This window comes from Galeopterus variegatus, unplaced genomic scaffold, assembly GCF_000696425.1.
Source record: "Galeopterus variegatus unplaced genomic scaffold, G_variegatus-3.0.2 Scaffold991, whole genome shotgun sequence".
Classification (NCBI taxonomy): Eukaryota; Metazoa; Chordata; class Mammalia; order Dermoptera; family Cynocephalidae; genus Galeopterus; species Galeopterus variegatus.
This window is the reverse complement of record NW_007727102.1, coordinates 335,430-349,217: the sequence shown is the minus strand read 5'-3', so window position 1 is coordinate 349,217 and position 13,788 is coordinate 335,430. Positions and strand designations below refer to the sequence as shown.

The following is a 13,788-nucleotide window of genomic DNA, read 5'->3' as shown; positions in this document are numbered from 1 at the left end:
GATAATCTACACATTGGGGAGAAACATGGGATTTGGTTACAAGTCCAGACTGTACATTTAACCAATGTGGTGATTTTGGGCAAGTTATTTAATACAGTTAAAACTCAATTTATTTGTCATAACTTTGTGGTACTATTTCCCATCTCAAAGTGTTGCATGTGAAGTTCAAATGTGAAAATGTAAGTGACAAGTTGTAATCTATGAAGGGCAATACAGATGTCATATGTACCATTAGACACAATAAAATAGCTCCTATTGGTATAGAGAGTCGTACTGATTACCCAGAAAGAATTGCACTCTGCTTTACTCTCAAGTGGTTTGAAGGCCGTGAACAAAAATGGCCCAACCGACAACCTGGCTTTCTTGTTTGGTCCTGAGAAATGAGTTAACTACATATTGAGAAGAGAAAGGAATAACCCGCCCATTCCTCCCTATCACCACCAGCCTATCTATCTAATCACAAAACTAGGTTAGAGTAGATTCTTGATAGTAATTGAAACTGATGAGTAGGTTAGGCTGATGGCAGTTTCTTTGTAGTGGTGGAAAATTAAGGATTTTCTTAGATAGAAACAAAGTATAAATAAAATTTATTGGAGAAGAAAAAGTTGTTTGTCAAGGAAGGAAAGAAGGGGGAAGTTTCCAGGCTGCTAAGAGTGCCAAGGAACGAAAAGGTCTTTACTGAGAAGCTGCAGAATTCCAGATGCTTCCAAGAAAATCTTACACCCCCATATCATTTATAGTTTAACCATTAATCACCTAGCATTTTGAGAGAGTGACCAGTTACTCTTGGAGAATACCTCACCATTTATAGCAGCAAAATCCCATCTGATAACAAGAAAGGTCCTTTGGGCAGCCTCTAGAGCACCAGTCCAACTAGTAACACAGTTTCCTGGCCTCATCGCTGATTCCTGTTGGAAACTATCAGCTTCTGTCTCTAGCAGCAGAATCCTGACTGTGATAAGAGAAGAGGTTCATCTGTTGGTAGCAGACCCCCGCCTCCAACCTCCCCAGTTTATCAGCTTCTGACCAGTTCATAAATCAGTCTGTGGGATATTTTTTTAGGCGGGGGTGGGGTGGGGGGTGTGTGTGGTTATTTTGTTTTATCCAAATGTATTTTGCTCATTGTACCAATTAATACTTTAATAAGAGATCTTAACCAGGGACATTAGGAAGTTCGTTAGAGACATCTTGCAGGCGCCTCCTCCCTTGTTAGTGACAAGGTAAGGTAATCCTATACACAGGCCGCTATTGTGAGCTGAAAAACTGGCCTCCTTCACTGCCAGAGACCAGATGCACCTCTTCTATCCTAATCTGTAAACGACTTAAAGGAGCCTTATCTCAGGGCTCTTCGGCTTCATTTCATGCTTGATTTACTTTAATTTGTCTGATAGGGCACAAGGATTTGGAGACGGCCCATCTTTCTGCACAAAACGTTCAGATTTTTTTTTTTTCCCCTGGCATTGTTGTGTTGGGGTTTTGGATTTTTTTTTTTTTTTCAAAAAAAATTTTTTTTTTAATGTGGAAGAAATCTTGCTCCAGTGCAGCAAGCTGCTTGACTGTATTTAGATTTAAGCTACCCCAACAGAAAAGAGTTTGTGAAGTGGCGTGATTGTGTGATGGGCCCCATTTACATTGAAATCACATTATGCGATATATCAGGATTCCTGAAGGGAGCGGTGCAGTAGAGCGACGGGCCCACAAGATACTTTGAAAGGCCTATATATAGCAGCAACAATTGATAGGAGATTTTACAGGAGAGTTTATAAATATGTAAATAGGTGTTATCTGATTGGGTTCTGTGGCTACACATCTGTACCTCAAAGGAAGCAGAGCTGTGAGAACTACCAGGAAAACAGTGGTTTGCATTCTAAGTGAGTCTGAGAAATAGAAATGTTTCCTGGGTTGACAGCAGGTCAGGGTGGAGGCACTTTGCATACCTTGGAGGGGAAGCTTCCCTGCCATGGAAGGGATCCCTTCTCTCTCCAAGAAAAGGAGACTCCCCATTCACTGAGTTTCACTTGTTTTATCACAGTGCTCAGATCAGTCGCTGTTGACCTTTAGCCTTCTCGTTATTTCTTTAAATTGCTCATGCTATATGGTGCCAGGGGGAATTGCTCTTCCGTTTTTACGCATTTTAAAAAATGTACTTGTAGTGACCCAAGGGAAAGAAAATAAAGTCTTTGGTACATTGATCCCTTGATTAGTTATTTCCTAAATGAAAATGGAAATACTATTAAAGCAGTAATAATGTTCCATCTTAATAGTTGAGAAGTCAATAAATGGCTCCCATGTGCTTCATTAAGGATCTTAATGAAGCCATTTTTGGTGGCTGAACTTTACATTATCCTTTTTTCTGTTCTCTTCTCACTTTTCTTTTTTTTTTTTTTTTAGCTAGGAGTCATTTAACGAGGAGCAGCAGGAGGTACGAACTGTTTTACAGATTTTTTAAAATATTAATATGGTTGCCACTACTAAGGAGGTATGAACTGTTTTACAGATTTTTTAAAATATTAATATGGTTGCCACTACTAAAGTTAATCATATTTTTTTGGTAAATTCTTAGGCAGAAGATAAAACACAAGGATTTATTTATCATATCAGACATATTTAAAATAAAATAGGTAGGCTTAATTTATAATACATTTATACAGTTAGCAGATACATTCCCTGTCATTCTGTATCCTTGTATTTTGTGATCAACTGGGCATCAGATATGTACAGTACAGTGATCAAACATGCCTCCACCTAGATGCAAAGCAACAACTGAGATTAACCAGTCTGAGTTCAACTCCTACAGCTTTCCCCACCATTTAATATTGAGCTCTTCTTACCCTTTATGTAATCTCATCCCTCTCTTTCCTTTGCCACAGTAGAAGCTGTGATTGCAGCTTTCCATGTCTAAAGAGTTGGTTCTGGAGACTGTTAGAGAGCCAAGTCCAAAGCAGTTTTGAACAATTTACTTTCAAAAACCCAACAAAACAAAAACAACTTTATCGCTGGAGAATACTACGTGTGCCTGGATTAGTTGGGCTGTTAATGTGAATTGGGACAGGGAGCTGTGCATATTGTTTTAGTTTCCAAGGAATTGTTTCATTTTGGAATCTTATCCCATAGACGATTTACTATAATGAAATGATGTTACACACTATTCAGTGAGGAAATAAAGTGATGGATTATGGTTAAAATATGCAAAAGGTATTTTATCTCTCCCTTCTGATCTCCTTCCATCCCCAATTTTCAGTAAAGATACCTGGTGAAATGACATGATGTAAGGTGATTGGAATTATTTTCTGACTTTTTTGTGGAGAGGTTGCAAAACAACTCTGACAAGAATATACTGCGGTTAAAATATGCAAAAGGTATTTTATCTCTCCCTTCTGATCTCCTTCCATCCCCAGTTTTCAGTAAAGATACCTGGTGAAATGACATGATGTAAGGTGACTGGAATTATTTTCTGACTTTTTTGTGGAGAGGTTGCAAAACAACTCTGACAAGAATATACTGATTATTTAAGTCAACTATTGTTTAAAGCACCTCTTCCAATGACAATATAACAGTCAAGTTGTCAGTAAGAAAGAACTGGACTAAAGACTCGGTGCCTGAGTGGGGGTTGCAGCGAGGGTTGGGGGGAAGCTGGGTTTAACCCCCTGAAGCCTCAAGAATGCCCATCAATTCATGCTACACAAGTAGTGTCTGCAAGGATGGAAGATTTAGAAGGTCTCAAATTATGTTTACTGCCTTAGCAATTTTACCCTTTTCTCAGGGATTCGTGTGCTGGCTTCAGAGTGCTTGGGTGTCTACAGTCAGTCTCATGGGCAGTTGTCAGATGTTTAAGAGAACAAGTCTGAGACAGTGCAGGATCTCTCAGTCAAGCCCCCCTGAAGCATTCAGGAATGCTTAGTCCCTAACTCTTCCCCCAGAGCAAGCATGACCTTCCACACTAGCTGGCCTCGGCCAGATTGGCATGTAGGGAGCACCTATTGCTGATGCTCTCCACCTCTCCACTGACACCCCTCACCCTTCAGCAGCTCCCATTTCTCCTAGCTCTTAACTAACTCTGCCAGATGCTGAGGTTCTCACCTTTCTTTCACTTTCCCTTTCATAGACAAACCCTCTTCCAGGAAAGATTCTGATGAGCCTGTCCACAGGGAGAGGGAAATGCCTGATAAAGTATAAGTTACTCTCTTTGGGGCCTATTTGTACTCTAGCAGGTATCAAAACATAAGGACAAAAACTCTCCTGTTGCTATAGTAGGGAGGTGGGTATGTGTTTCTCAGTTCTCCACCCATGGCCAGAGCCAACCCAAATTATGGCAATGATTCTCACGAAGCTCTGCTTTATTTTACCTTTAGAGAACTCTGTTAAGTGGGCAGAGATATTCAATTTAGACACTTTCTGAACTCTTCCCTCCGTTGATCTGATATCAAATTTTTTTGAATTGTAGTGGATAAATTATTTCAGTGGGTAAGAGTTTACCACCAAAAGGTCCAATAATCCTATCTAAGATAGTAATTTATTTTAGATGAAAAAGCCCTTCTTTTAAGGTCACGGAATTACACCCTGAACCTTCAGCTACTGCTGCTGCATATTCTTGATTACAGGAATCACTTGGTCAGTGCAGACCTAACCAGTAATCCCAAACCAACAAGCCAATCGTAATGACACTCAAGTGTGAACTTTGTACACAAAAGGCAGCACAAATGTATATTCTTGAAATGACCTTATGATATTGGGAGTCCTATATTAAGTGAAATGATTGGGCCGTTTTGGAAAAAGTATCACATAACTTACATGTGAACAGCATGGATGTTGACATCAGACGGTCATGGGCTCAAATCTAAGCTTTGACCCTTGGAAACTGGTTGATCTTGGGTATCAATATCCTCTTCTACAAAATGGGAATAATAATAATAAGTACACCCAACAGACTTGTTGTTAGGATTAAATACAGTATTCTTTTGTAAAACATTATGTACCAGGCCTGACACATGGAAAACATTCTATGAATGGTGGATATAGTAGTAATAATGACAAAAAATTAGTTTTTGCCTTTTATATCATTAGATATTAATTTCCACATGAAATCAGTAGCCAGTCATGTGTTATAAATTTCATCTTTATGCTGGCTTTTAGTGGTCTTTGATTAATGGTGGGACCCCAGAGGTTTTACTTAGGTTAAAGGGTAGATGTGTTTCAAAAAGAATTGCAGAAAGAAAAGTAAGCTCTTAAAGTTTTCAATGATTTAATACGCATGATTAACTTTACAAATGTTAGAGGAGTGTATTGTTTGTTTTTCTGTAAATTAATTGATCAAATAGCCATATCCTTGATGTAAGGTAGTAAAGCCAAAAGAGAAAAATGTTATTTATTCTAAAATGGCAGAGTTGCCTTTATCATGAGAATTTTAATAGGGAAGATAGAAAGTGGAGATTTTTATATTAGCCCAGATATCATATGCCAGAAATACACACAAATATGTGTGTGTGCATATTATAAAATTTTTATTTTTATTTTTATTTTTTTACTTTTTTAAGTGTAGAAATAGCTTCAGTTTTCTCTTGTTAAATCATGGCTTTGTGAATATTTACAAGGTTACTATTATCCTACTTTGTTTTAAGTGTTAACTCTGTATGCTCAATTATTTATATTTAGATTGAAGACAGCTTTCACAATGAGTGAGTTTCAACAGGCTGTTAGCAATTGTGTTTTCTGTTGTTAAATGGAGGGGTCCAACATGCAAAATAGCTGTTAAAAAAGAAAGAGGCCCTTCTGGTAATAGACAGAGCAGGTGAGTCAGATTCCGTAAATTACATTTTTCCTCAGATTGCCCGTAATTTTCTATCCTAGATATTTCTCAAAGCCTTTTATGAATTCCAGCTTCTGTCTTTTCTTATATTTATGGTTTCACTAAAATCCTCAGGTAGTGAAATACCTGCACTCATGAATCATTCTCAGATAATGGTGATTCAGACACTCTCTGTCCAAATTGATAATGGGTATCTGATCCAAAGCGATGGCTATTTTTTAAGGTCTATATAAGGAGTTCATGGGAGAAAAGTCTCTTTCTCTCTGATCTCATGTTCATTATCACATCCAATGGTTAGTATCCTAGATGTAGAAATGTAGGATATGGCAAACCAGAGAGCTGCTCTATTTCCAGACGGAATCTCTCTTCACTATATGCTATTAACACTCTTATGAAAGATGGAAGTTTATATTTACAAATTTTCTTTTTGTCTACTTCCTTTCTCAAGTATTTGAGTCAGTATTTATGAAATTGTATTTTTGAAAAGTTGTATTTTTACTTATATGGTATGGAACCTATGCTTTAGTATTTTAGAGAAAGCGTTAAATTTATAATACAGTATTTGCATATTTTTACACGGAGCTAATATTCCATTTCATGAAAGTAAAGACTGACTTAAATTATTTTCTAAGGGTGGAATGGATAATTCTTTTCAGAGAGTAATGTTGCTTTGATCGCTAGCTCTCTATCTATGGCCTGCATAAGAGTCACCTTGAGAACCAGTTAGAAATATAGATTTCTGGATTATACCCACAAAGATTTGAAATGAGTGGGTTTGAAGTAGGTTTTGTTTTTGTTTTTTTAAATAAGAATTTCACACAGGCCTTAAAAGACACTATACCTCTCTGATAGAGATTTTAAGCTGATGAATCACAGTTTCTGACTTAGAATGTAGCTTGCATGTATCTAGCATCAGTCGCATGTGCCACTCTACTGTGTGACTATATGGACAATGTGAATTCCTCACAGTCTCCAGTCTCCTGTTCAGCTGTACTGGTGGTTGTGAGAAGTTTCACTGTGAACGATGCACTGCTTTTCATTGCCACAATGCACTGTTTTTCATTGCCACAACACAGGTTGGTCCCTCCACCTGCAGCACACTCTTGTCTCAGCTCTTTTCTTGAGCCTCAGATGCATGGAAGCCTCCCAGGAGCTCCCTAAGGGTCTCCATCCTATGGGCTTTCATCCTACTATGTGCTCTTCTTTACAGCACTTTTCACAATTGCAATTTATATCTGTGTGAATGTTTGATTATTACTTGTTTTTTCACTAGGACTCAAAACTCAGCAAACACAGACTGGGTTTTTTTTGTTTGTTTCTTTGCTTCTGATAGTATCCATTGAGCTTAATATAAGGGCCTGCACACAGTAGGCTCTCAGACAGTAGTCACACGAATGAATGCATTGAAGTCAACACCTTCATCTTGCCCTGTTAAAGATGCGCAGTATGTTAAGGTTGTGCATGAAGTTACTGATGTGTTAGGATGATTGAATTTTTGAAGGACAGGGTAACATTACCATCTTCAGTAACTCAGGAAGCTGGAGAGGCCTCGGAAGGTACGCGGAGAGGGAAGAAGACGTGCGCTCAACAAAGTTCCTTGAACTTTGGGTTACAAGAAAAGTTAGAAAGGTTTTGAAACTGCTGAACTACTAGTGCCAATTATAATTAACTATTAATTGATTTTGAATAGAAAGATATTTTGTTTAAGCTAAAAACAATTTCGGTATATTCAGTTTCTCTCATGCAAATATTGCTTATGGTTATTGGAAATTCTTAACCCTAGTGCTATTTTACATGTTCTCGTCAAGAGGACAAGGGGTGAAGTATAAACAGGAGGATCAAGTATCTATTGTGTGCTATGTGCCAGGCACTGTTTATACTTTACATGTAATTTTCCATTTGATCTTCACAACTACCCTATTGGTAGCAAGGAATAAGATCAAAAGCCCCAGGGAATATCCATCCACTCACTCAATATCTTATTTTTTTAGCCACTGGGTTTTTTTTTTTTTTTATTCCTTGGTTAAGACCTGTAGCCCCTACCATGCATTTTTGTATTATTTAGAAACTTTTTGTAACAACTAGCAAAGCTTAATAGGAATTATTTAGACAAAGAATTGGCTTACATAATTAGAAATGGCAATGGGTTATAATGCTTTTAGGGTGCAGGCTTTGGTTCTTTGTTATGTCCTGGCTCTACCCTACTTTGGGTTTCAGCTTCATTCTTCAGTTGTTTTCCCTTGTGGACTCCACACATACACTACACAGCCAAGAGCTAGGGAGCTTTTCTGTCTAGACGTTTTTTACAAAATCTTGACATTAACTTTGATTGCTCTGGCTTGAATTGTGTATTCACTTAAAGTAATTGTTGTGGAGGAGAGAATGGAATGCATAATCTTAGTCATGTCTCATGTATGAGATGGGGGATTCAATTTTTCTTAAAGCATGTAGAAATTGTAAGCTCATAAGAAGAGAGGAAGGAATGGATTCTGGGAGGGCAAAGCATGTGTTCATTGGTCTCCCGTTGAAATTCATTAATGAGTAGGAATGTAAGCAATGGTGTAGGATAAATATATTTGGGGGTAATTAGTATTTGAAAATGATCTTTGTATCTGAATACACTTTGAGATAACCCTGGACAGTGGTACTTATTTTTTAAAATACCTACACTTTTAATCTTTAAGAAGGTTATTTTAGTAACACTTGAAACTGAGCGTCATTTAGGAAAAACACATTTCTGATGGTTTGGGCTGTCCTTAAGATGGCCATGTGTCTGAATATTTATAATGATAAAATTAATAATTTATAGTACATGGAATAGTGCTATTGAACTAATTATTTTCTTTTTATTTCCTTTGAAAATAATGTTTGTTGCTCTGTATGTCTAATAGAGTTGTTATAGCATATAATAAAATTTGTGGAAAGCTGAATGTGAGTTTAGCACTTGTTTCGGAGTATTCTCTATAATACTCACCACAAACCTATGAAATAGGCACTGATATTACCCTCACTTTCCAGGAAAAGAAACTGAGGTCCCACAATGAGTAAATGGAATGCAAACCCATGTCTTGCTCCTAGGGCTCTTACTTTAACCACAGTGTTATTCTCTGCTGTCCAGGATTGTAAAAATGTAGAGAATCTTCTACTTATTGTCTGACTAACTTTCAGTTATTTGTCGACCTTTTTCCATTTGGCTTTTAAAACAAGTCTTGTGGAACCACTCACTACACTTTAGTAATTTACTTTATAACAAAGAATATGGAGCAAGATGGCATCATGGATTTAACCATGTTCTGATATTTTCAATAAACCAAAGTAAGGTTTGTGACTAGCATCACCATTGCTAAGGATAACAGTTGTTGATTCTTAAGTAACAAAATGTTTTTTGAAACTGTTAATTTCAGTAAGTAAATTATTTGGAAATAGGGGCCCTGATTCAGTCATGTTCAATATAATCAGAATATACTTTGTTACTTTTAAATGTGATTATCCTTGACAACTTGATGATATAAATAAGAAAACTCAACCATTCATTTTTCCCCAGCTTTATTGAGGTATAATTGACAAGCAAAAAATGTATTTTTACACTGTACAAAATTATGTTTTGATAGAAATATACATTGTGAAATGATTACCACAATCAATCCAATTAATATATCCATCACCTCACATATACCTTTTTGTGCATGTGTGGTGAGAATACTTAAGATCTACTCTCTTAGCAAAGCACTGTTCTTTAAAACCTTGATCATTATGTGTACCTCTTTTTGAATTAGCCAATGTTTACTCTATTCCCATAACAGGAAAATAACAAAATAATTGGTAAAGTATTTTTTCCTGAATATTTAGGGACCGAGTTGATTTTATCTCAGTTCATTCAGTCAGAGACACCCTGAGCATTGATAACATCATTGTCATCTCATAGACACCTCTTTTCTAACTATCCAAGTATTTGGAAAGGTAAATGCCACTTTTGAAGAGGGGTAGACTACAGTTGCAACTGATATATTCATATATTTGTCACCCTTTTCTTCTGTGCTTATGAACCATGCCCACGCACCTGTGAATCATCAGCATGTTTGTACAGGAGCCTCTGCTGTGATTTCCTTGTGCTTGGTGGATCTATTAACATGGATACAATTATACTTCATCTTTTTAGCTCAGATGGATAACAATTCGTCTTTCATGGTACAGTTTATTTATTCAAATTAAAGTTTAATTTCACTTGTAGATTTGATAAAACGCTTACTCTCTGTTGATTTAGTCTTCTCAAATGTCCAAACATTTTTATAGTTTTACACCTCTCTCATGCATGAAAAATTGAGAATGTGTGTGTTGATTTGCTGGAAATGAGTCATGCACTGAAATCATGCAGATTCCTTTGTGTTATTACAGCCACATACATAACCGCTATAAGCAGAGAAGAGAAATAGGATTTGGCCTGAAAGAAGGTGTTTTCAGTGGCAACATGGTCTTTGTAATGTAATTGTTATGAAGGAAAATATGAAAAGCCTAGTTGAACAGTGCATACACTTAAAAAATATGTGCTAGACTAACAAGATAATGAACATTCCCTAAACCATTTTTGATTTCTACATTTCGGAACATGGACCCTGCTGCGTTATTTTGAGAATGATGTAGACCACAATTTTAAGCAAATTTATAGATTACTTTGTGATACAACTTATGACAATTGTGCAGGCATCTGGGGATAGTAAGGAAAAATTGTAAATAGATAAAAAGGTGTTTTGATATTTGTTAATTAAGGGGACCTTTGCTTTAGGACTTGAGGACATGAATATTAAATATAGCTAATAGTATTTTTTGCACTTACTATGCAGCACACACCATTCTACAAAAAATAGCAAATATAAGTAAATTATTTAATCCTCTCAACATCCTCATGGGGTAAGTTCAAATATCATCTTCATTTTAAAGATGAAGAAATTGAGGCACAACATGATTTAGTAACCTGTCTCCTGTCACATAGCTAGTAAGTGACCAGTCTGAGATTCAAAGTCGTTTCCAGGGACCTTGTGCTTCAGGTATTAGGCTATGATGTATAACAGATGTGTGACTAGGAATAGCATACATGGGATTTTGTCATAGGGTTGTTGTGAGTATTAAATAAGATAATGTATATAAAATGCTTAACTCAATACCTGGAAACTAGTAATAGTTCAATAAATATGAGGTGTTATTATTTACAATTTTGAAGTGAGGGTATAATTTCAAATTATTTGAATAATGATGAGAAATGATCTTGTACCTAGGGAAAGAAAAAAAGTGAGATGATCCTAGAGTATCCTTCCAAAGATTATTGTTTCAAAGAGTTTAACATACTTGTGAATGGACACTGTTCTGACCTTGGATTACCCTACGCATGTTTGCTTCCAGTGTGTATTATATAACACAGACTGGAGACAGCACAGTCGATGAATTAGGGAAGGCCTTGGCATCATGTAGATGTTTTTGACTTATAATGAAACTGGAATTCAAAACTCACCTACATAATGAAGGAAAAGGTTATCAACCACATAGCATAGGTTCACCTGACTGCCTGGTTTACGCTCCCTCAGGCTTCTCATTGATGGTGTATTGACATTATTTTTGATGGCCTGGATTTTGGCTTCCTTTTATGTGTTCTGCAAAAATTGCTCAGGAATATTTACAGGTGATTTAGTATATTTTGATTAATCTATTATCTTGCAGTAACTGTAGCTATGTATAGCTGTAAAACACCTTTATTATTGGAATACCTATAGGAAAAATAACTGTGCTAGGCTAAAATTCTCTCATTTCTAACTCTCGTTGTCTAATTAAAACAATTGTATTTGTAACATGAATGCAGTAACTGTAGCTATGTATAGCTGTAAAACACCTTTATTATTGGAATACCTATAGGAAAAGTAACTGTGCTAGCCTAAAATTCTCTCATTTCTAACTCTCGTTGTCTAATTAAAACAATTGTATTTGTAACATGAATTATTTGATAAGCTTGTTTTCTCAGGAAAACAAACATCCTGTTATTGTGGAAGAGAATATATACCAGACGGACAGAAAATAAAGAAAAATATTTAATTGTTGAAGATAGATCAAAAAGAGATACATTTAAGTGTTAAAAACATGCAAGGGTAACAGGACATATTTCAAGGCAAATTTTCAAAGCAAAATAAAGGCCAATTCTTATTTTAATACCAAGAAAAAAGGAAAAAAGGTAGAAAAATTGTTCTAAAAATACATTTGAACTGATATGAAAATTAAATGTACAGAGGGATCACAACAGCTTTTAGTATATATTTGGGTATCATCCTCTCAGGTACTATGCACAAGCTCAAAGATACAGTTCAATTAGTTATTAATATCAAAGGGATGTGAAGACACAGCATGGAAAAAATAGAACAAGATCACCATTTTGTTGCAGAATCAAGTAATAAGCATTGTGACACTATTTAAGATAAAAAAATGTAATTTAATTCAATCTAATTAAGTTACACTTTGTGAGTACACTTTCACACACATGTGTACATGTGACATATACCTTTCCTCTAGCAGCGTTAATCTAGTTGGGAAGATAGACACTTGCATAGTAGCAGATTGCTTATTGTGATCAGCATTGTCATAGAGGAACAAAGTGTTCCCATGATGTACTGAGGTGGAGATTATTTCTGGGTGGGAAGGATGTGGGGAGGCTTTTTTGGAATAGGTGGTTTTTGAGGTGAACTTTGAAGTACAGATAAGTGATAGGGAGATGTTATATGAAGAAAGTGTCCAAGTTTAGATAACAACTTGAGAAAATATGTATGGACAATTTTAGAGGACGTGAGACATATGGTGATGGCTGGGGCCTTAAAGTGTTGAGATAAGCTGATAATAGAGATATGCAAGACATTGTTGAAGACTTTCAATGCCAGCCTGAGTAGTTTAGGAAATTACTGTGTCACAATTTACATTTCACTGAAAAATTTAATGTAGCTAATTGGATCAAGATTCAAGATGGTAGACCGAACGTATATACCCATAATTCATGCTGTTTTAAGTCCCATAAAATGTCCAAAAGAGGTGTGTACACACACATACACACACACACGTAATGGTCTGGAAAACAGGAAAGAGAGCCACAGGAAAGTAAATGCAGATACTGTAAGCGATTTCTAGAAAATAGAAATAAAATTGGAATTGTAAAAACAGAAAACAAAACAATACAACTGCAGATATATTCAGGAAAACACTACTGTGGAGGGAAAGAACATTTTAGTGAAACTCCTAGCTCAGAAGAGTATATTAAAGTGGGGGGTGTGTTAACGAGCCAGTGATCACAGTAGGTAGTTCCTGACTTTAAGAAATTATGTAAATATAAAATAAACTGTATTTAAGTCATTGAATTGACAGAAAATTGTAGAAAAAAGTATGGGACTTTATAGGAGCAACCGTTAGGAGAATAGCAATAAAAATGTGGAACATTCAAATAACTAGAGGAAAAAAATAAGGAAAAACTTGCTTTCTGTGTATATAAAAACCTACTCTATAAGTACAGTAATTAGATCTATATGCTGTAAAATATTAGTGTAGGAAAAGACAGATGAAAGAGTGGTACAGAATCATCCAGAAATGGATTCATTCGTACGTAAGCATTCGTTAAGAGATAAATGCATATGAAAATAATGGACTAGAATGAGCTATTTAATAAATGTCATTTGGTCAATTAGCGTGCCATTTGAAAATAAAATAATATGAGATCTCAAATGGTTAATAACACTGGCCTCTGATGAGAAATGTAAAACAAGGGAAGCTTAAAAGGAAATGTATATCTTTCAAAGTATATATTTTGGATGATTTTTATAAGTCTATATTCAAGCATTACTTACATCAAAATTTAAAAGAAAACATAAGTAACAGTGTTTGAGAGAACATCTTTTGACTTGTCACATACATCTCAACTAAATGTTTGCTATTTCCTATTATGTTCCTGAGAATGTAAT

General features: G+C 35.8%; 1 protein-coding gene across 1 annotated transcript in view; it reads left to right on the top strand.

Moving 5' to 3' along the window:
* ZFPM2 (zinc finger protein, FOG family member 2) overlaps window positions 1-13,788 on the top strand; it is a 408,841-nt gene that overhangs the window by 125,528 nt on the left and 269,525 nt on the right. The window lies entirely within an intron of this gene.